Genomic DNA, 22,689 nt, shown 5'->3' with positions numbered 1-22,689 from the left:
ACTACACCCCTTCCTTTAGTCTCTGGTCACCATTGATCTTCTGGACATTTCATATAAATAGAATCATAGTATATGTGGCCTTCTGTCCCTGGTTTCTTTCATTTAGTAAAACGTTTTTAAGGCATCCATATTGTCATATTATTTTTTTATTGACAAGAATATTGCTTCAGATTTCCTAGGTGGCACACTGGTAAAGAATTTACCTGTCCAGTGCAAAAGAGTCAGGTTTGATCATTGTGTTGGGAAGATCCCCTAAAGTAGGAAAAGGCAACACACTCCAGTATTCTTGCCTGGAAAATTTCATTGACAGAGGAGCCTCAAGGGCTACAGTCCATGGGGTCACAAAGAGTCAGACATGCCTGAGCACACACACACAACACATACACACACACACAGTAAGGACTTGCCTCTTGTGCTGATCCATTCATCAACTGATGGGCATATAAATTGTTTTTCCCTTTGGGGCTATTATAAATAATGCTGCCATAAATGTTTGTGTATAAGTTTTGTGTGGATTTATGTCTTTGGTTTTCTTGAGTTTTATAATACTTTAAGAGTTGGATTGCTGGATTTTGCAATAATAGTGTTTTAACATTTTGAGAAGTGCCAAACTGTTTTCCAAAATGGCTGCACCATTTTACATTCCCATCACCAATGTATGAAGGCTTCTCAGTTTCTCCATATCTTCCCTAACACTTGCTGTTGGCTGCCCTTATAATGCATGTATGTATGTATATATATATACATATATATATAAACCCTACTTGTGTGTGTGACGTGGTATCTCATTGAAGTTCTGATTTGCCTTTCTCTAAAGACTCATGATGTTGAGTATCTTTTCATGTACTCATCGACCACTTGTGTATATTCCTTGGAGAAATAATATTTTGATTTTTTTTTACCAATTTTAATTAAATTATTTGACTTTTCCTTTTGAAGTTCTAAGAATTCTTTGTATATTCTCAGTACAAGTCCTTATCATACATATGATTTGCAGAAATTTTCTCCCCAATTAGCATGTTGTCTTCTACTTTTTTTGTGGTGTCCTTCGATACACAGAAGTTTAAAATTTGTATGAAGTACAGTTTATCTCTTTTTATTCTTTTATACATGCATTGTCATTTAAGGACCATTTGTCTAATCCAAGGTCAGAAAGATTGCACTTGTGTTTATTCTAGGAATTCATTTGCATTTTTAACACTTACTTCCCCAAAGTAGTTGATTATATGCACTTTGGTTATAGGTTAAAAAATAAATAAGCAAACAAAGAAATATAATAGGAAGGATGTATTACAGGTAGTTCATATAGTAACTTTGCCTTCATTTATTCAGCAAATACTTTTTGGATACCTGCCCTGAAGCTGGCACAGTATTCTGAGCTGGGTATTTCTATATCAGTTCAGTTCAGTTCAGTCGCTCAGTCATGTCCAACTCTTTGTGACCGCATGAACCACAGCACCCCAGGCCTCCCTATCCATCACCAGCTGCTGGAGTCTACCCAAACCCATGTCCATTGAGTCAGTGATGCCAAACCAACTATCTCATCCTCTGTCGTCCCCTTCTCCTTCTGCCCTCAATCTTTACCAGCATCAGGGTCTTCTCAAATGAGTCAGCTCTTTGCGTCAGGTGGTCAAAATATTGGAGTTTCAGCTTCAACAGCAATCCTTCCGATGAACACCCAGGACTGATCCTCCTTTAGGATGGACTGGGTGGACCTCCTTGCAGTCCAAGGGACTCTCAACAGTCTTCTCCAACACCACACTTCAAAAGCATCAGTTCTTCGGCGCTCAGCTTTCTTTACAGTCCAACTCTCACATCCATACATGACTACTGGAAAAACCATAGCCCTGACTAGACGGACCTTTGTCAGCTTTTTAATATGCTGTCTAGGTTGGTCATAACTTTCCTTCCAAGGAGTAAGCGTCTTTTAATTTCATGGCTACAGTCACCATCTGCAGTGATTTTGGAGCCCAGAAATATAAAGTCAGCCACTGTTTTCACTTTTTCCCCATCTATTTGCCATGAAGTGATGGGACCAGATGCCATGATCTTCGTTTTCTGAATGTTGAGCTTTAAGCCAACTTTTTCACTCTCCTCTTTCACTTTCATCAAGAGGCTCTTTAGTTCTTCCCTTTCTGCCATAAGGGTGGTGTCATCTGCATATCTGAGGTTATTGATATTTCTCTTGGAAGACTTGATTTCAGCTTGTACTTCCTCCAGCCCAGCGTTTCTCATGATGTATTCTGCATATAAGTTAAATAAGCAGGGTGACAATATACATCCTTGACGTACTCCTTTTCCTATTTGGAACCAGTCTGTTGTTCCATGTCCAGTTCTAATGGTTCGTATCTGACCTGCATATATAATGACATTTAATTTTATAACCAGTTCCTGTGGTAGTTATATATTAATTTTTTTTGAAAAGGAAATAGAGTTAAGTCACTTGCCCTCAGTTACTGGGTTGATAAAGAGTGGGACTAGAGTAAAAGCGGGCAGTCTGATTTTAAAACCTCCTGAAAACAAACCAAGTAGCATAGTCATTACAAACCCAAATTCAAGAGGCGGAGATCTGCCTGGGTTTGAAGAGTGGCCCCCTATTTCCCAGCATTTGAACTTAGGTTAGTTAATTGATTTCTTTCTATTCCTTCTTTGCAAAGTGCAAATAATAATAATAGAATCGTTATGAGAATTAAATGGATTCATGTGTTTAAAGTACTTAAAACTGTGTCTGGTCCATAATTAATGCCTACAAAATATCAGTTATATATATTTATATAAGTATAAATGATCACTGATGTTATGCAATTGGCATTTCTATTAGAAAACACAGACATTGAACTAATAACTATATGTAATTACAGAATTATGAATTTTGATAAGTGATATATAGAAAATAGTAAATTAAAAAAAAAGTTATGAAAAAGATTAGGTAGTTCAATATACTCAAGTAGTTCTTTCTTCGTTCTTTGCTATTGAGGATAAGGTCTTTTTCACTTGGTGTCACAGATGTCTATACAGCAGTTCATGTTTTAATACGTGTAGAGTTTCAACATGGCAGTATATGAGCAGAAACATTTTGATTAGGATAAAAATGTCCTGAGTCTCTACTAAAAAGTAGGTCATAGCCTACATTCAGATATACAGAAAACTTTCAGCATATGAAAGTGTTTCCTGAAGTCATTATTCCACTAAATTTAGTATAGCTACTTCAATTTCTGTTTAGAAACAGGGGTTTTAAAGTATACATCTACTAAAAATAGCAAATTAAATAATATCAAGATAATAAAAATCCATTAATTCTTGTAAATTCCAGGCCTTTTGTCTTAAAAGTGCTCAAAAGTCAAGCAAGTCACCATCATTATAGTGTTACTGTTGAACATCTAGTGACATAGGCATAGTGATTATGCTTTGAAACATTTTCATAAGAATCTTGGCCTAGGAACCGAAGACAAGAGAGCACTGTGTGCATATGTTAGGAGTATTTTGCCTTGGGAAGGACCTGAAGTGTTCTTTCCTCAAATATAAGAGGTTTATCTTGTTTCCTTATTCCTCCTGAGTTGTCACACATCTAAGCTTCCTCTTTGGGAAACTATGAAGTCAAAACTAATCTTTCATAACTAAGTTTTTCACGTAAATTATTAAGTATAATATAGATTTGCATCCCCCAAATTTCTCCATCATATATAATATTCTGTTTTAAAATGTATATTCTTTAATTAAAAAAAAATAACACAACCATTTTTTCTCTTTTCACAGCCAAGAACACACTGACCTACTGTTAATTCTGGCATTAGAGCTTGCTGACTAGAAAAAAGTGTTAGTAATTTGGGAAGAAATATCATACATAAATGAGACTGAGAGCTAGACAAGGCCATGGACTGCTTCATAATCCACCTAAGCAGATTTTTTATCCCCAGAAACATTTCTGGTTGTTAACAAAAGTAGGACAAGGGACATGTGTGTTTTGTGTATGTGTGTGTGTGTGTATGTCTTTTGTGTATGTGTGTGTGTCTTTTGTGTATGTGTGTGTGTGCGCGCATCTTTTGTGTATGTATGTGTGTGTCTTTTGTGTATGTGTGTGTGTGCGCGCATCTTTTGTGTATGTATGTGTGTGTCTTTTGTGTATGTGTGTGTGTGTCTTTTGTGTATGTGTATGTGTACGTGCATCTTTTGTGTATGTATGTGTGTGTCTTTTGTGTGTGTGTGTGTGTCCGTAGAAAGAGGAATATCCAGTAAACATGACTAGTGACTCCTTAAGTAAATTGTAAATGCTTATATATTATATACTTGAAGATAAAAGCTGAATAAATGATAGGCTAGTTGCTCAGTGCCACCCTATGTGTAAGAGCTGAATAATCACCCAACATATAACATTAAGAATTTTCTGCAATGAAGGTTGGAAGGTTGGAATTTATTTTTCAAAATAAAGTTTTAATTTTTCTCCCTTGTATATCATTCAGAAGATATTATTATCTTCCTCTTCCCCTCCCCAGTCCTTCCCACTACTAGACACACCTGAGAGTTAGCTGGTCCTTGGATGAAGAACAGTAGCACTATTCTTAGTACACTGGCCAAGTTTTGGCTGGAAAAAAAAGGACTTTGAGATTCAAGGCTAGAGAATAAAGTGTAGAAGCACAGGAGAATTACTTATGAACTCTAGGCTTAGCTTCAGGTGTGGCCTCTTTGTCTTATCTGTCCCAGTATCTAGTGAGGTGGCAAGTCAGATCTCTAACAAGTGTGCGTGTTAGTTGCTCAGTCATGTCATGTCTGACTCTTTGTGACCCCATGGGCTGTAGCCTCCCAGGCTCCTCTGTCCGTGGAATTCTCCAGGCAAGAATACTGGATTGGGTAGCCATTCCCTTCTTTAGGGGATCTCCTTTACCCAAGGATCGAACTTGGGTCTCCTGCATTTGCTGGCAGATTCTTTATATTGAAGCCCAGGGAAACCCAGACTCCTTACCGTCTGTTACCTACTCAGATGTGGTCTCATTATGCCTTACTAACTTAACCTTGAGGAATGAGGAAGGGGTGGAAATGGTACAAATGAAGAGAAAGATCAGAAAAAATGTTGGGGGATACGGAGAGGGATAAATAATACATGGTTCAGGTTTTAAAGGTAGGTTGGGAAGCCTGCAAGGCTGGGCTAGGCATTGCTCATGTGAGTGTTATAACTATAAATGTGCATTCTTAAAACTGTGGGAGCTGGTTGAAAGAGAGAAAAAATGTAATGGCATCTCAGTCATCTGTACCCACTAGTATGTTCAGTTAGGGAGATTATACAGTTAAAGTATCAGACATTACTTTCAGCACCAGATGCATCCACAACTGGGCGTTGTTTCCACTTTGGCTCAGCCTCTTCATTCCTTCTGGACCTATTTCTTTGCTCTTCTCCAGTAGCATATTGCACACCTACCGACCTGGGGAGTTCTTTCAGTTTCCTATTTTTTTTTCATACTGTTCATGAGACTCTCAAGGCAAGAATACTGAAGTGTTTTGTCATTCCAGTCTCCAGTGGACCATGTTTTGTCAACTCTCCACCATGACCCACCTGTCTTGGGTGGCCCTACATGGCATGGGCTCATAGATTCACTGAATTAGACAAGGCTATGATTCATGTGATCAGTTTGATTAGTTGTTTGTGCTTGTGGTTTTCGTTCTGTCTGCCCTTTGATGGATTAGGATAAGGGGCTTATGAAAGCTTCCTGATGGGAGGTACTGGATGTGGGGCAAACTGGGTCTTGCTCTGATGGGCCAGCCTATGCTAAGTAAATATTTTTTTCATTAATTTATTTTTTTATTGAAGGATAATTGCTTTAGAGAATTTTGCTGTTTTTCTCTCAAACCTCAATCAGCCATTGGTATATATATATATGCTCAGTAAATCTTTAATCCAGTTTTCTGCTGATGGGTGGAGCTGAGTTCTCTCCCTGTAGTTTAGCCTAAAGCTAAATTATGGTAGGAATAATGGCAGTAATTGTGACATCCTTCAAAAGGAATTATGCCTGGTTCCAAATTGGGAAAGGAGTATGTCAAGGCTGTATATTGTCACCCTGCTTCTTTAACTTATATACAGAGTACATCATGAGAAATGCTGCGCTGGAAGAAGCACAAGCTGGAGTCAAGATTGCCAGGAGAAATATCAATAACCTCAGATATGCAGTTGACACCACCCTTATGGCAGAAAGTGAAGAAGAACTAAAGAGCCTCGATGAAAGTGAAAGAGGAGAGTGAAAAAGTTGGCTTAAAGCTCAACATTCAGAAAACAAAGATCATGGCATCCGGTCCCATCACTTCATGGCAAATAGATGGGGAAACAGTGGAAACAGTGGCTGGCTTTATTTTTCTGGGCTCCAAAATCATTGCAGATGGTGATTACAGCCTTGAAATTAAAAGACGCTTACTCCTTGAAAGGGAAGTTATGACCAACCTAGACAACATATTAAAAAGGAGAGACATTACTTTGCTAACAAAGGCCCATCTAGTCAAGGCTATGGCTTTTCCAGTAGTCATGTATGGATGTGAGAGTTGGACCATAAAGAAAGCTGAACACTGAAGAATTGATGCTTTTGAACTGTGGTGTTGGAGAAGACTCTTGAGAGTCCCTTGAACTGCAAGGAGATCCACCCAGTCCATCCTAAAGGAGATCAGTCCTGGGTGTTCATTGGAAGGATTGATGCTGAAGCTGAAACTCCAATACTTTGGCCACCTGACACGAAGACCTGACTCATTTGTGAAGACCTTGATGCTGGGAAAGATTGAGGGCAGGAGAAGAAGGGGATGACAAAGGATGAGATGGCTGGATGGCATCACCGACTCAATGGACATGGGTTTGGGAGGACTCCAGCAGTTGGTGATGGATAGGGAGGCCTGGCATGCTGCAGTTCATGGGGTTGCAAAGAGTCGGACACGACTGAGGGAGTGAACTGAACTGAACTGACTACACGGACCTTTGTTGACAAACTAATGTTTCTGCTTTTTAATATGCTGTCTAGGTTGGTCATAGCTATTCTTTCAAGGAGCAAACATCTTTTAATTTCATGACTGCAGTCACCATCTGCAGTGATTTTGGAGCCCAGAAAAATAAATTATGCCACTTTTTCCATCGTTTCCGCATCTATTTGCCATGAAGTGATGGGACCGGATGCCATGATCTTAGTTTTTTTAATGTTGAGTTTTAAGAAAGCTTTTTCACTCTCCTCTCTTTCATTTTCATCAAGAGGTTCTTCAGTTCCTCTTCGCTTTCTGCCATAAAGGTGGTGTCATCTGCATATCTGAGGTTATTGATATTTCTCCCATCAGTCTTGATTCCAGCTTGTGCTTCATCCAGTCCAGTGTTTCTCATGATGTACTCTGCATAGAAGTTAAATAAGCAGGGTGACAATATACAGCCTTGACTGATTCCTTTCCCAATTTGGAACCAGTCTGTTGTTCCATGTCCAGTTCTAACTGTTGCTTCTTGACTTGTATACAGATTTCTCAGGAGGCAGATAAGGTGGTCTCATATTCCCATCTGTTGAAGAATTTTCCACAGTTTGTTGTAATGTACATTGTCAAAGGCTTTGTCATAGTCAATAAAGCAGAAATAGATGTTTTTCTGGAACTCTCTTGCATTATCGCTGATCCAACGGATCAGAAAGCCGAAAGCAAAGAGAAACTTAAGAGCCTCTTGATGAAAGTGAAAGAGGAGAGTAAAAAAGCTGGCTTAAAACTCAGCATTCAAAAAACTAAGATCGTAGCCTGTGGTCACGCACGTCATGGCAAATAGATGGGGAAATAATGGAAACATTGAGAAACTTTACTTTTGGGGGACTCCAAAATCACTGCAGATGGTGCCTGCAGCCATGATTTTAAAATACTCTTGCTCCTTGGAAGAAAAGCTATGACCAACTTAAACAGCATATTAAAACTCAGAGATATTACTTTGCCAACAAAGGTCCGTCTAGTCAAAGCTATGGTTTCCAGTAGTCATGTATGCATGTGAGAGTTGGACCATAAAGAAGGCTGAGTGCCAAAGAATTGATGCTTTTGTACTGTGGGGTTGGAGAAGACTCTTGAGAATCCCTTGGACTGCAAGGAGTTCAAACTTGTCAATCCTAAGGAAATTAGTCATGAATATTCATTCGAAGGACTGATGCTGAAGCTGAAACTCCAGTACTTTGGCCACATCAACTAAAAAAGTTGATCAACTTGAGAGTTGTGAAATGTTTTATTTGGGGCAAAATGAGGACTTCAGCCTCAGAGACAGCATCTCAGATAGCTGTGAGACACTGCTGCAAAGTGGCAGTGGGTGAAAGTCAATATATTTGGTTTTGGTGAAGGGGGAGTTCAGTACCACCAATCACTCATTTTACAAAGGGTTTTGGATAGTCACGAGGATCTGATGTCACCACGAAGGGATTTAGTGCTTCTCTAGGTATGAGGATATGGAAGGAGTGAGATCATAAAATCTATTCCTAAGAATGTGTGCTTAGTTGCTCTGTTGTGTCTGATTCTTTGCAACCCCATGGTCTATAGTCCACCAGGCTCCTCAGTCCATGGGGATTCTCAAGGCAAGAATACTGGAGTAGATTGCCATGCCCTCCTGCACGGGATCTTCCCAGTCTAGGGATTGAACTTAGTTATCCTGCATTGCAGATGAATTTTTTTTTTTTTTACCTCTGAGCTGTCCAGTAAGTTCAAGAACACAGGAGTGTGTAGCCTATTCCAACTCCAGGGCAACTTCCTAACCCAGGAATCGAACAGGGGTCTCATGCACTACAGCTGGATTCTTTACCAGCTGAGCTATCAGAGAAGCCCTCCTAAAAACATCCAACTCTCCAAAGACCTGTTCCACCAGATTCCCTGGAGCATGGAGTGCCTCACTTCACTCTGAACTCCCTCAGGGATTGTTGAAAATCAACAGCAATAGCAGCACAGGCTTCAGTCTCCTCACTCATCAGTAGAGGCAGATAGCAAATGCATTTGTTATTCAGTTGTTGGCAGTGCTCTTGGTAAGTGTCAGTTTGTAGTTGACAGCCACCTGATGTGAAGAGCTGACTAAGACCCTGATGCTGGGAAAGAGTGAAGGCAGGAGAAGCAGACAACAGAGGACGAGATAGTTGGATGGCATCACTGACTCAATGGACATGAGTTTGAGCAAGCTCTGGGAGATGGTGAAGGACAGGAAAGCTTGGAGTGCTGTAGTCCATGGGGTTGCAAAGAGTCTGACATGACTGAGTGACTGAACAAGAGAAGTTAAAGCAGAAACTGACTGCCACACCCTTGAGAGACAGCTTTTTAGGAATGGCCAGGGATTGTGTTCCTTATTTGTATCTCTCTGGTATTTTTTTTTCCCCACCACTTTGAAAGTTTGTATTTAGTAAAGAAGCATGTTCCCTTTTCTAAAGCTTTATGCTTACTATACTGCCTTCATGGCAAAATTGAAGCAGTACTGCATTCATGTATTCTATTTTGCTAGTAATACTTTTTGGCATTATTTTAAAATTTTCTATAGTATATGATATTTATACTTTTTAGAGTCAAATATGGTTTTACCTTTTTGGTTCTTCATTTCTTATTCTTAATCCTCCTAAGTGTAAAAAGAATTCCAATTTTAAATCTCCTGACTTTTACTTTTCTTTATATCTTTCTCAAGAGCGTTCCCTGATTTTAGTATGTTACAGTTTCTTTTAGGGAATTATGTCTTTTCTCTGATTTTCATCTATTTTATTTATCAGTGTCAGTGTCTTCTAAGTTTTTCTATCTCTCATTTGTTTCTAATTCTTTTAAACTTTATTTTGTTTTTATGCCATATCTTCTCATGATATTTATTTTTTGAGTTGTTTCTCTGCATTTTTTCTTGTATTTTTTATCATATGGTTTGTGATTACTATGCAAAAATAGAAGTGTGCCATAAGAGCTGTACCATGGGAAAAGAAAGCCTCTTTTCCTCTAGTTGTCACATAATTGCCTTTCCAGTTTCACTTAATAAATTTAAACTTCTTTTTTTATAAAGATTTTTTTTAATGTGGGCCATTTAAAAAGTATTTTTTGAATTTGTTAAAATATTGTTTCTGTTTTATGTTTGGCTTTTTGGCCACGAGACATGTGGGATCTTAGCTTTTGACCATCAATCCTCTCTCTGGCATCAAATCTCTATCCCTTGCATTGGAAGGCGGAGTCTTCACCACTAGACCACCAGGGAATTCCTTCCCATTCCTTTAGGCACATAGTCTCCAAAGATTCTAGAGACCTGCAGATTAACTCTGTAGAGTGCTATGGTATATTCTATGTAGGTAGAATATTTAATTTACAGGCATACCTTGAAGATACTGTTGGTTCAGCTCAAGACCACCACAATAAAGTGAATGTTGCAATAAGGCTAATTGAATTTTCTGGTTTGCCAATGCATATGGAAGTTATGTCTATACTATATTGTAGTCTCTTGAGTGTGCAGAAGCATCAGGTCTAAAAAGCAATGTTTGTACCTTAGTTAAAAAATACATTATTGCTAAAAAAAGCTAATCATCATCCGAGCCTTCAGCAAGTCATAATTTTTCTGGTGGAGGGTCTTGCCTCCATGGTGATATGTGCTAACTTATCAGTGTGGTGGTTGCTGAATGTTGGGGTGATTGTGACAGTTTCTTAAAGTAAGACAGAAGGAAGTTTTCTCCATGGATTGACTCTTCCTTACTCAAACCATTTCTCTGTAGCATGCAATGCTATTTATAGCATTTTAGCAACAGTATTAGATTTTTGGAAATTGGAGTCAATTCTCCCAAACCTTCTCACTGCTTATCAGCTAAGTTTATATAATATTCTAAAGCTTTTGTTACTATTTCAAGTCTTTACAACATCTTTGCCATAAGTGGATCCCATCTCTAGAAAGCACTTTCTTTGCTTATCCATAAAATCCAACTCCTTATCCCTTAAAGGTTTATCATGATATTGCAACAGTTCAGTCATGTCTTTAGGCTCTACTTCCATTTCTAGTTGTCTTACTGTGTTCACCACATCTGCAGTTCCTTCCTCCAGTGAAGTCTTGAACCCCTCAAAGTTATCTATGAGAGTTGGAATAAACTTCTTTCAAACTCCCAAAATGTTGATGTTTTGGCCTCTTCCCATGAATTGTGAATGTTCTTAATGGCCTCTAGAGTGGTGAATCCTTTCCAGAAAGTTTTCAGTTGACTTTTCCTATGTCTATAAGAACAACCACAATCTATGGCAGTTTTAGTCTTATGAAATGTGTTTCTTGACTAGTAAGACTTGAATGATAAAATGGCATCTTGATCCAAGGGCTGCGGAATGAATGTTTCATTAACAGGCATGAAACTATAAGAATATTGTTGCATGTCTACATCAGATATCTTGGGTGATAAGTGCATTGTCAATGAACAGTTATAGTTTGAAAGGGATTAATTTTTTCTGAGGAATAGATCTCAACAGTGAGTTAAAAATATTCAGCAAATCTGCTTATAAACAGATGCCCAGGATGTGTCATTGCATTTATGGAGCACAAGCAAGAGTTGTCATTACTTAGTTGCTAAGTCATATCTGACTCTTTTGTGACCCCATTGTCTGTAGCCCACCATGCTTCTCTGTCCATGGGATTTCCCAGGCAAGAATACTGGAGTGGGTTGCCATTTCCTTCTCCAGGGGACCTTCCTGCCCCAATGATCAAACCTACATCTCCTGCATTGGCAGGCAGATTCTTTACCACTGAGCCACCAGGGGACTCTGATTTAGCATAGCAAAGTAGATTTAGCATAATTCTTAAAGGTCTAGGACTTTCAGAATGATAAATGAGCATTGGCTTCTGTTTAAAGTCACAAAGTGTATTAACCTCTAACAAGAGAGTCAACCTGGGCTATGAAGTTTGAGGCCTGAAATTGTTCTCCTGTCTAGCTGTGGAAGTCTTAGATGGTGTCTTCTTATAATCGAAGGCTGTTTGGTTTACATTGAAAATCTGTTTAGTTTAGCCACCTTTTAAAATTATTTTAGCTAAATCTTCTGGATAACTTCATGTTAGCAGTTGCTGCCACACCTAACTTCTTTGTTATGGAGATGGTTTCTTTGCTTAAACCTCAGGAATAAGCCTTGCTGGCTTCAGACTTCTGCAGCTTCCTCACCCCTCTCAGCCTTCATGGAGTTGATCAGAGTTAGGGCCCTGCTTTGGACTAGCTTTGTCTTAAGGCAGTATTGTAGCTGGTTTGATCTTCTGTCTAGACCAATAAAATGCCCTCCATATCTGCAGTAAGGCTGTTTCACTTTCTTAACATTTGTGTGTTCACTGGAGAACACTTATAATTTCCTTCAGGAACTTTTCCTTTGCTTTCACAACTTGGCTAACTGGCCCAAGAGGCCTAGCTTTTCAGCTGTCTTGGCTTTTGACCTGCTTTCTCACTCAGCTTAATCATCACTAGCTTTTGATCTTAAATGAGAGACTTATGTCTCTTCCTTGCACCTGAACACTTAGCTGCCATTGTAGACTTATTAATTGGCCTAATTTCAATATAGTGTCTCAGGGAATAGGGAGAACCAAGGAAGGGAGAGAGGCAAGGAAATGGCCGGTTGGTGAAGCAGTCAAAATACATACATTTATTCAGTTCATCATCTTATATGGACATGGTTCTTGGCATCCCCAAGCATAGTAACATACATAGTAACACCAGAAATCACTGATCAAAGATTGCTCTAACTAACAACCCAATCAAAAAATGGGCCAAAGAACTAAATAGACATTTCTCCAAAGAAGACATAGATGGCTAACAAACACATGAAAAGATGCTCAACATCACTCATTATTAGAGAAATGCAAATCAAAACCACAATGAGGTACCACTTCACACCAGTCAGAATGGCTGCGATCCAAAAATCTGCAAGCAATAAATGCTGGAGAGGGTGTGGAGAAAAGGGAACCCTCCTACACTGTTGGTGGGAATGCAAACAAGTACAGCCACTATGGAGAACAGTGTGGAGATTCCTTAAAAAATTGCAAATAGAACTACCTTATGACCCAGCAATCCCACTGCTGGGCATACACACCGAGGAAACCAGAATTGAAAGAGACACATGTGCCCCAATGTTCATCGCAGCACTGTTTATAATAGCCAGGACATGGAAACAACCTAGATGTCCATCAGCAGATGAATGGATAAGAAAGCTGTGGTACATATACACAATGGAGTATTACTCAGCCGTTAAAAAGAATTCATTTGAATCAGTTCTGATGAGGTGGATGAAACTGGAGCCGATTATACAGAGTGAAGTAAGCCAGAAAGAAAAACACCAATATAGTATACTAACACATATATATGGAATTTAGAAAGATGGCAAAGACGACCCTGTATGCAAGACAGGAAAAAAGACACAGATGTGTATAACGGACTTTTGGACTCAGAGGGAGAGGGAGAGGGTGGGATGATTTGGGAGAATGGCATTCTGACATGTGTACTGTCATGTAAGAATTGAATCGCCAGTCTATGTCTGACGCAGGATACAGCATGCTTGGGGCTGGTGCATGTGGATGACCCAGAGAGATGTTGTGGGGAGGGAGGTGGGAGGGGGGTTCATGTTTGGGAATGCATGTAAGAATTAAAGATTTTAAAATTAAAAAAATAAAAAAAAATAATAAAAAGAATCTTCTGGGAAAAAAGAAAAAAGTTGGAAATACTGCAAGATTTAGCAAAGTGTGATACAGAGACTCAGAGTCGGCAATTAATATTGGATAATGACACCAAAAGACTTACTCTGTGCAGGTTGGTCTCACCCTTTATTTGGTTTAAGGAAAAAAAAAAAAAAAAAACCTAAAACAAACAACAACCAGTATGTGCAAACCCCAATAAAGCATAATAAAATGAGGTATATCTATATAGATATTTGTTGCTTTCTGATACATGTGTCACTCAACTTAAAATTCATGGTATTTTGGACAGTGTTATTTTTGCAGGTGAATTTACAAGTTGCCATTTGAGATAGTTTTTTTCTGAAAATTGGGACTAGAGAACATTTGGGAACTTGAATTTTTGGCATATATGAGTTACTGGTATAGCAAAACAATGATATTTCTTATGTAACATAATATGTGAATATATAAAATAGAAACCAATGTGCAATATAAATTAAAAATGCACATTATAAACATATTGTATATCTGTGTTATATGATAAATGAAACTAATCCAATAATTTATTTAAATGATATGAAACTCCTTCCTACGTATTCAGATTCGGCACCATGACAGAGATTCTGGGAAGAAGGCAAGAGGTACAAATGGCATACTTAGAATTTGTTCAAATGGATGTGCACAGATCACAACAGTGGTGTTCTTTTTCTTTGTTAACTTGGTGGAATCTGCTGCATCGCTTTACCCTTGGATATTTCACTATCTTTCCTCTGCCATCAATACTCATTATAAAGAGAGAAGTAGGATATGGCTATCAAAAGATGCTCTGGGTGTGGCCACTCAGGTTCATTAGACTACTGACATTCGTTTTTTAGGAAAATTAAATTTGTTACATCCAAACCCAATGTAGCCCTTTAGCTTGTTTCCAGGCTGTCCTAATTGTGACTATATCCTTCACTATAGTGTTACAAGCAGATCTGACATTATTTTCTGAGAATTGTCTTTTCTTCTGCCTTTGAAAACTCTCCAACTCTGTCTTTTTGTAGGGAGTGGGCTTCTATTGGGCATATATTCTCAGTAGGCTTCTTTCCTTCATGGTGATTTAGTATTGTACCACGTTTATTGACTCTAGAGCAGAACATGTAACTATAATATAGGTTAGCTGTTCTTGTTAAAGACTATATTTCGAAGTTACTGTACATCAGTATCAACAGAAAGCTCCATTGATGGATACAATTCTTGCATCCATAAACATTTATTGCATACCTATTTTGTATACGGTGAATCCCCAAGAACTATTCTGGGCATTGGAAACCCCAAACAGAACAAATTAGGCCAAAACTGTGGATCCATAGAATTTTCACACAGAAACAGGATGGTAAGAGCCTGCAGTCTGAAGTTAAACCTGGATCCAAATTCTACTTTGAGTATATTTTAGATTTTTTTATCTTGGGCCTCTCATTTCATTTATGATACAGGTTAATAATCCTTTATCTCAAACTCTGGGGGCGAATAGGTTTCAGAGTTCAGAAATATTGGGTTTTTGGAAAGGTAATATGGTATATATCTATTCAACACATAATACAGGACCCTGTACTTTTTGCAAAGAAACATAATGATTCTCAGCAGGTCTGCAGGAGGACCCTGTACGTTTTGCAAAGAAACATACTGATTCTTACTCTCGGTGGAACAAGTGAAAAGTGCCAATAGCCTTATCTCAGTTCAGGTCAATATTTGCCACCAAAATGGCTTAAGTGTCAGATTTACGAAAAAAACAACAACAACAGAAATGAGTTTTGGTTTTTACTGTTCAGTTTCAAAACTGTAGCTGAGAGTTATGAATCTATAGTATCTACTCCCCAGCATTGTTTTAAAAACTGAAGAAAGCAGTTCATGTCTTCCCAACACGGGTTCCAGCATGAGGTCAGTGCATATCTATTATTAATATCAGCTTCTGTCCTGCTATTCTGCTAACAAGTGAAAATTATTATTGACTCAGCTATTTCAGCTGAAAATTCTACACTTGAACTTCTTTCATTTGACACCAGACCTCACCTCAAATTATCATTGTAAAATGGACCGTGAGGATTTTACTGTGGAAACATTATGAAACAGAGGTTTGTAAAACTTGCTTCACTTTTTACTTGTTCTTGATATTGTTTTTAAAATCCCACAATCTCCCCACCACCTGTTTATTATATTTTTAATCAGTTGCTTAATTTTTTCCATCTGTTATATCTTAAGGATTTTCATATATTGTTTCAAAATGTAATGAGGCATTCTTAATAATAGATTTGTAACTTTTGTGTTTATAGTATATTTATTGTTTTTGCTGCCTCCAAATTTTTAGATGTAAGACAAATTCAATGTCCATCATTTCTTCACTAAAATATCTTTATTTTCTATATTCATTGCAAATATATGATATCCTATTATTTGCATCAGAGTATGAGTGTATGTGTGTGTGTACATTTTAAGTTGCCTCTGTTGAGTTAGCCTAGAAAAGTAACTATCATTATACTCTGATTGTTTCAGGAAATATGTTAGTAGCTTTATGTACAGTTCAGTTTTGAAATAAGACCCATTCTAAATTGGAGACTATACTGTGAACCAACTAATTTGTTGTATATTTATGAAGAGTATTTGTGTTTCATCATAAATCATACTATTTCTTTGTAATATAAATTGTGTCTTCGGTTCAGTTCCATCACTCAGTCGTGTCTGACTCTTTGAAACCCAATGGACTGCAGCATGCCAGGCTTCCTTGTACACCACCAACTCCTGGAGCTTACTCAAACTCATGTCCATCGAGTCAGTAATGCCATCCAACCATCTGATGTCTGTCGTCCCCTTCTCCTCCTGCCTTCAATCTTTCCCAGCATCAAGGTGTTTCCAGTGAGTCAGTTCTTTGAATCAGGTGGCCAAAGTATTGGGGTTTCACCTTCAGCATCAGTCCTTCCAATGAATATTCAGGACTGATTTCATTTAGGATGGACTGGTTGGACCTCCTTGCAGTCCAAGGGACTCTCAAGAGTCTTCTCCAATACTATAGTTCAAAACCATCAATTCTTTGGCACTCAGCTTTCTTTATAGTCCAGCTCTTGCATCCATACATGACCACTGGAAATATCATAGCTTTGACTAGATGGACCTTTGTTGGCAAAGTAATATCTCTGCTTTTTAATATGCTGTCTAGGTTGGTCATAACTTTTCTTCTAAAGAGGAAACATATTTTAATTTCATGGCTGCAGTCACCATCTGCAGTGATTTTGGAGCTCCCAAACATAAAGTCTATCATTGTTTCTCCATCTATTTCCCATGAAGTGATGGCACTGGATGCTATGATCTTTGTTTTCTGAATGTTGAGTTTTAAGCCAACTTTTTCACCCTCCTCTTTCACTTTCACCATGAGGCTCTTTAGTTCTTCTTCACTTTCTGCCATAAGGGTGGTGTCATCTGTATAGTTGCAGTTATTCATATTTCTCCCAGCAATCTTGATTCCAGCTTGTGCTTCATCCAACCTGGCATGTATATGAGGTACTCTGCATATACGTTCAATAAGTAGGGTGACAGTATACAGCCTTGATATACTCCTTTCCCGATTTGGAACCAGTCTGTTGTTCCATGTCGAGTTCTAACTGTTGTTTCCTGACCTGCATACAGGTTTCTCAAGAGGCAGGTCAGGTGGTCTGGTATTCCCATCTCTTTCAGAATTTTCCACAGTTCATTTTGATCCACACAGTCAAAGGCTTTGGCATAGTCAATAAAGCAGAAATAGATGTTTTTTTCTGGAACTCTCTTGCTTTTTTGATGATCCAGCAGATGTTGGCAACTTGATCTCTGGTTCCTCTGCCTTTCCTAAATCCAGCTTGAACATCTGGAAATTAATGGTTCAAGTACTTTTGAAGCCTGGATTGGTGAATTTTGAGCATTAGTTTGATAACATGTAAGATAAGTGCAATTGTGCAGTAGTTTGAGCATTTTTTTGCATTGCCTTTTTTTGGGATTGAAATGAAAACTGACCTTTTCCAGTCCTGTGGCCACTGCTGAGTTTTTCCATTTGCTGGCATATTGAGTGCATCACTTTCTCAGTATCATCGTTTAGGATTTAAAACAGCTGAACTGAAATTCCATCACCTCCATTAGTTTTGTTTATAGTGATGCTTTCAAGGCCCACTTGACTTTGTATTCCAGGATGTCTGGCTCTAGGTGAGTGATCACACCATCATGGTTATCTCGATGATGAAGCTCTTTTTTGTATAGTTCTTGTGTGTATTCTTGTCACCTCTTCTTAATATCTTCTGCTTCCGTTAGTTCCATTCCATTTCTGTCTTTTATTGTGCCCATCTTTGCCTTGGACTCTCTAATTTCCTTGAAGAGATCTCTAGTCTTTCCCATTCTATTGTTTTCCTCTATTTCTTTGCATTGATCACTGAGGAAGGCTTTCTTATCTCTCCTTGCTATATTGTATTTACATTGTGTTTTTGAAAGTCCTAGTCCTGAAAATATAGAAGCAAAGAAAAGAAAGAGAACAGCATCAACATTTTACCCTAGATAATAATGGTTTCTGTAATGTTGATTTATCATTTTTATATTTCTCTTTAATTTCAGAGATTTTCTTATATCACTAAAAGCATTTTAATTTTAGAATTAAATTATATTAATTAAACACATCTTATTGTCTATGTTCACATTAATTTATTATACTTAAAACCTCATTAACTAATAATTTGTGATAACAACTATTCATTTCTGCCATACCATATAGTATCATTATTAGCCTATCCACATACTCTGTCGCACTTTACAAGACAGAAACACTGAATTGCTTATAGGTCACCAAACACACCTTGGCATTTCAGACTTTATCTCTTTGCATTTGCTTTCCTTTTGCGTGTAATAAATATCCTCCTCTTTTTTGTTCTCTGGAACCAATCTGATGTGACCTTCACAATGCAAATTGAAGGTCATTACTTTAATAAATATTCTAGACAGTCATAGGAATCATTTCTTTGCTTTATTTTGGATATTTTTGTGTATTTTCTCTTCTGCATGTCTTTTTTTTTTAATTTCATTATATTTTATTAAATTTCTTTGCGTTTCTTAAGAGGAGACTCATTTATCTCTGTACTCCAAACAAAGCATTCCCTATATTTTTCTTGTTTGCCATGGGGTTTAAAATAAATTGAACTGAATTTAAACCAAGTTTATTAGGCAAAGAATGATCTAGTTCATTGAAATACTTAAAAATTATGCTGAGACTTACTAATAAATGCAGTGGGGGAAGAAGTGGAGAAGTTTATATTCAGACCTTGAATATGTGATGCTAATGCCCTACCCAAGTCCATAGTGAGATTGGGCCACAAGAGAAAGATTACACATGATCTATGTAACAAAAGGTAAGAAAGGTGGTCAAAGTGATAACACATCAAAAAATGTACAGAAAAAAAAAAAAAACACTACATCTTGTTGAATGCTGCAGTTTAAGGAGTTTACATATGTAAAGTGATTGTGTAGAATTCCAAAAGGATGGGATGAGGTATACAGTATGAAAAAATGGGAGAGATTATTGTCTTGGAGACTGAGAGGTGAAGAGAGTCTCACAAAGAAGTAATGTTAATTGTGTTAAATGAATGTATTTCAGAGACGTTGATACTGAGTGATAGTAATTTCATTTCAGCAAGAAATAAAGAAGCTCGGATTTTTGATGGGCAAGTAAATTTTAAGAAAAAAGAGATGGTAGTCTACAGATTGTGGAGAGAAGCATGCCGGATTGCAGTAGATGAGGCTGTGGGATTGTCAATGGATTTATTTTTAAGTTAGAAATAACCTGAGCATGTTAAAGTTAGGTTAAAAGAAACACTAGAGAGAGAGAGAGATTGAGATATATAACAAAATAAAACCAGAGATCATTTGATAAGTAGAATAGCTTTCCCCTGAGACAGGTGATATGTAAAGATGTGGTATCATAAAAAAGAAAAATCTGTAGAGTGGAGAATGTAAATTGAGAAAGTTGCTGTTATCATGCCCCTCTCTTTTCTCAATGAAAGTATAAAATAATGCTTTTATTCAGGAGAACAGCTAGTGGAAAAGTAAGGCTTTATCAGAATGATAAAAGTCAAGAACAGCTCTTTGGGGGGCAAAAGAGGAAGCTGACTAGATTATATAGAAAGATTGTCAGGCAGTCATAAAGATTCAAAAATGAGGCTGGACACATTGTAACTGTGGGGCACAAATCTGCAGAACTTTTTTGATATTTCTCTAGGGGCCCTGAGCAGCTAGGGAAAGGAAATAGATAATTATGGTAATGCATATTTGGAGTTTTTCAGAGTAAATATTACATAAAGAAAAGCAAAAAAAAATTTAAAAAGAAGCAAGTAAGGTAACAGTATCATTCAGATAACAATAAAAGGGATAAACACTAGGTTGAATCTGAAGTAAAGACATAAAGCAAAAGGGGGTTGATGTGAGTTTATCATGTGGCTGATGGTATCAGTGACAGCTATGAGCTTTACTAGAGCTAGACCAGAGGCAAACTTCGGATTGTGGACAGTTAGTCTCTAAAGTAGCTTCTCCTCAGAAATATTTTGATGTCTCTAGGGTTCATCCGGGTTATACATTTTATAGGAAAGCATGTACATTCTGCTTGGAAATTTCTTTTCAGAATTAGTTTACTGTAGCAGTAATTTTCAGTGTCAGTCATTTGTAGGGTTAGATCCAAGATGGATATTTATATAGGAAAAAATTCGACTAAATACTAGCCCTAAATACTATATTTTACAATTAAACTGAAAACATGAATTTAAAATTTCCAAGGTTGAGTGTAGTGTCGTGATGATATGTCTCAGCTTTCATTATTTCTTAAAAAATCTTTTTCCATATTTATATCCAGATATCTTACATAAGAGTTTTTTTAGGACAGATAGAATATGCTTTTTGCTCTGCCTTATTTTTTATTAGGAAAGATAAATTAAGTGAGTCATCCTTAACCTGTAACATTGTCTTTTATAACTTCTTACAAATAAAAAGCTTTTCTGATTTATAAACTTCTTATCTATTTTATTTACATGTATCATTGCTAATATATCCTACCAGAAATAGTTGATATTAGCAATAACTCACCTTCCTACATCAATTTATTGTTAAAAATCACTTTTATGTCAATTATGTCATGTATAGTAAGTTGCATTAAATGCTACAGGAAAGATAGACCATTTTATTGCCTAATGAGGTAGCAAAAATAATTGTCAACTAGTTTATTAATGTTAATGTGATAATTAATGAAATAAAATTTTCTCTTTGAGGAAAGAAGAAGAATATACAATGATTATGTTTCTAGAAGTAGTACAAGTTAGAATACTAAATATTCTATGTATAGCTGAGAGAAAACATTTATGAAAATGATTTGGGAGGAACATACTCTAAAACATAATGCCAAAATCAATTCAATAGGTTGTCTTGAACAAATGGTCATACATCTATTTTGTTTTATTTATTGTATTTCATGTTAATAACTACTGATAGGGTTGGCTTCCAAATAATAAATAATTGTGTAGTTGGAAATATATATAATAAGGATTTGAATAGGGAAAATAAAGCACCTACTTTCAAGGAACTCACATCCTAGTAGGGTATATGATTGTAATAGAAAGGTAAAAATGGAATGATTATCACTTAGTCACCAATTGAGCAAATTTTTTTTTCAATACAGGTATGTACTAAGCGTTGAATATAAGAAGATTCAACTATTGTCATGTTAAATACTATTTGTGGGGCTTGTAGTCTAACATGAAGAGGTGAGTGTGAATCAAATAATTAACTAAAATGTACAATTGCAATGGTTATAAATGATAAGAAGGAGCAATACATGGAGTTACTATTTTGTATTATAGAGAATCTAAGGTAGTTTTGGTGGTCAGAGATACTTCTCTTGAAAAAGCAATGACTGAGCTAAAATGTGAAGAATGAATGTGAGTGATAGCAATGAGCATTTTCATAGATCCCATGACAGGAGTGGGACTGGTGAAGTAAGTTAAGGGAGGCCCAGATGTCTGTGAATTGAGTTAAATGGAGATGATATAAGATGAGACTGAGTAACAGGTGAAGAGCAGACTATTAAAGACATGAAGTTTTAAAAGGGTACAGAGGCCATGGGACAGGACAGGGATGGGTGGAAGATTGTGACTGGACTGTATTTGCGTTTTTGGTGTCACTTCGGGTGTAGTATAGAGGAGAGTTTGGAGAGGGCTAACAATAATATAAGTAGATGAGTGGACAAGGAGAAAGATGATGGATGGAGAGAATTATTAGATTATAAGATAGAGATGAATGCTAATGATTTTGTAAAGAGATCAAGAAAGAAAAGATGTCAAGGACAACATCTAGATTTCTGATCGACTTAGATGATGGTGGTGCCATTCACTGAATTCAGATCTGCTCCTCTTGACCTGGAAGAACATTAGTGTAATGTTTGTTGAAACACTTAAATGGTACGTTAAGTAGGTGATGCTGGTGGGTAGCCTCCATTTCCATGGTCTCATACTTTTGTGAGGAAACTCTTCCCACACAGTAATGACCTGGGTCTTTTAGGTTACCTTTTTACTCATGCCTTTTCAGTGTAGGTGGAAAGATTATCTAGTTAATAATTTGGTGGGAAAGAAAATGATCTAAGCATATTCTCTGTAACTCTGTCTGTCCCTCCTCTGTCTCTGTCTCTCTTTTGTAGTGAAGAAATATTTCTCCTTATCTCCAGAGAACTTAAGAGATTCATTGGTGAATCTTTGCTATTTGAGATAGGCTTGGAGTTGTCCTTGCTGCTTGTGACAACGTAGACCAGTCTGTCCTTTTCAAGTGTGGTATGTTATACACCTATATCGGTCACAGACATAAGCGGAACTTGAAGCATGCTACTTGTAGTGAAACTGGCATTTTAATTCTCCATTTTTTTCCTCAAGTAATTGTCTCTTAGTTGGATTTAACTTAAATGAGGAAGGGAATGTGGTTAAACTTCCTGACACTTACATGGATCTCAGGAAATGGGTAATCTGCCTCTAAGAGTAACTGAAGCTATGGATATGGATGCCACT

At 37.3% G+C, this 22,689-nt stretch overlaps 1 protein-coding gene across 1 annotated transcript in view; it reads left to right on the top strand.

The window, feature by feature from the left end:
- GRID2 (glutamate ionotropic receptor delta type subunit 2) overlaps positions 1 to 22,689 on the top strand; it is a 1,630,498-nt gene that overhangs the window by 123,651 nt on the left and 1,484,158 nt on the right. The window lies entirely within an intron of this gene.

Source organism: Capra hircus, chromosome 6 (genome assembly GCF_001704415.2).
Source record: "Capra hircus breed San Clemente chromosome 6, ASM170441v1, whole genome shotgun sequence".
NCBI classification, from domain to species: domain Eukaryota; kingdom Metazoa; phylum Chordata; class Mammalia; order Artiodactyla; family Bovidae; genus Capra; species Capra hircus.
The sequence above is the reverse complement of the archived record's forward strand: the minus strand, read 5'-3'. Positions and strand labels throughout refer to the sequence as shown.